This window comes from Aplysia californica, unplaced genomic scaffold, assembly GCF_000002075.1.
Source record: "Aplysia californica isolate F4 #8 unplaced genomic scaffold, AplCal3.0 scaffold00021, whole genome shotgun sequence".
Lineage (NCBI taxonomy): Eukaryota > Metazoa > Mollusca > Gastropoda > Aplysiida > Aplysiidae > Aplysia > Aplysia californica.
In genome coordinates this window covers 2,148,404-2,150,628 of record NW_004797291.1, presented here as the reverse complement: position 1 = coordinate 2,150,628, position 2,225 = coordinate 2,148,404, and positions in this window count along the sequence as shown.

Sequence of the window (2,225 nt, the reverse complement as noted above, 5' to 3'; positions counted from 1 at the left end):
GGAAGGGTTCGCACTATGTTAGTGAGTCAAAACGGGGGTGGTGGATGCGATTGGGCCGCTTGTGTTATTTTGTATTGAGTGTTTGTAGTTTGTTGTACATGTACTTTTCTTTTCTGTTTAATATTTCTTTTTTGTTGTTGTTGTTGTTGTTGTTGTTGTTGTTGTTGTTGTTGTAAGGGAGGGGGTTATATTGTGCTATTTTTGAAAAAAGAGGGAGGTCACTCGATAGCAGAGACAGGAATTTGTGACAACGTAAGTGGAAAAAATGGGTAGGGGAAAGGTTCTCAGTTTGCTACCTAGGTGGTTGGCGGGTGTTCTGGTGTGGTTTACTCCTTCAGCACCATCAACTTTCTATCGTCCTTAATAATACCTATCCTCCCTCTTCTCTCGTAACACCTCTAATCTTTGGCCCTTAAATGGCCTAATTGTGTTGCAAGTGCTGTAAAACTTTTACTAAAAAATAAAATTTGCTGCAGAGAAAACCAAGTGTGAGTTAGCATTTATGAAACAGGAAAAAAGGGGGTGGGAGCGAGGATTGGATAGAATTTACTTGAGATGAGAGTGAGGTTGTTTTTTATAAGAGATGAGCTTCAATGAGGGAATATCGGGATGTATTTCATAAGTTAAAAGCTGTAAGTAAAACGTAAAAGGTATTACAAAAAAAGTCGACTCAACATTGTGGAGTGTCCGAGATTTTTGTTCTTTTTGTTCTTTGTTGGTTTTTTTAAAGTATTTTTTTATGTTCTAGGCGGGGATCTTCGACTGGCAGAAAGGAACGAACGAACGATGCTTGTGAAATAATTTACATCCCCATAGACGTAAGACAGGTCACTGAGGAGGCGGGCTGCTTTAACTGTGCCTGACAAGCCCAGCCTGGGCTGAGTGGGGTACAGCATCTTCGCAGACCTACTGGGAAACTCGATAGAATAACTTCCCTCAACTACAGCCGTGCTTGCCAACCTGCGCGATATAGCCCACTAGTGGGCAATGTTGTTATTTTGTTGGGCAGGAAGGCACAGGTAGTATTTAATGCCTGTCTTGGAAATACAGTATGTAGTTACGCGGTACGCCTTTCAATTGTAGTAAAAGTGGACACTGGCTATAAAAATGTCGACAAACACTCTGGTCTGAAGTCTTGAGCTGTGGATCTCGGGTACTCTTGGGAGTTAACTGGGACGGCAAGCCTGTGTGTACTTTCATAACAATTTGTGAAGCATCATGGTGAAAATGATGAAATCGAAGAAACCAACATTTTTTCCAAATTTTGTGTGCTGGCCCAACACCTTTTATGTTCATTTAAAAACACATTTCGGTGTGGATATTACTGGAAAAACGTTGCTAAAGGGCACACAAAAAAACGAAAATGTCCAGTTTTCAGGTTCTCTCAAGCTACGAGAGTCGCCAAACTTTGGCGGCCATTTTCTTGCTACATTTACCTCTGAACCCCGTCGACTACCCCCTCCTTCAACCATAAATGTCTAGATTTCTATTCAAGATAGACGGGTATTTATTTCATTGAAAGCAAGGCAAATAACATCGTTACACATTTATTGTAGAGGCAAGACTTAGCAGTAAGTGGTGAAAGTCAACATTGCAGCATTTGTACCAGATTTAGTCAGCAGCGAGTCCACCATTATTTCCCGGCTTGCTATTCCAAATCCGTCATGACCACAGTTAACTCGGAGGCCATCCTCACTGATAAGTCCAGATAAATGTTTTCTCACAATCGGGTTTTGCCAGTGAATAAGAAAAAAAGTATATAGTCAGCAACTGTGGTTCCCACCCTTACGATGCCTGCTTGAAAGGTTTGAAACCAACCTTAAGGCTAGGCACACATAGGGCAACTTCAGCTGCGCAATAGTTTTAGTCTCCTGTGCTCGCCACGCCTCAGTTTACTGTGTAACCCAGAAGTTTTGAGCAACAGTTGCCGGCAAGTTGTGACAGAACCCAAACTTTTCAGTTGCCAGAAACTGGAGTTGCCGGTGCACGCGGTGTATCTTTATTTCATTGTTTACACTTGGGCGACTAAAACTGTTTAGCAACTAAAGTTGTCCTGTGCGCTCCAAGTCCTAGTTATGACTTCTGTGTCATACCACAGAGGTGTCTGCTCCAACTATCCTTCAAGAGCACTTGAAGTGGGATGATAATTTTGATACATCGAAGTGAAAGGTGGTCCACCCCCCGTCCAACCCTTACCCCGGCCGCTCCTTCTGCCTCCCCGGGGG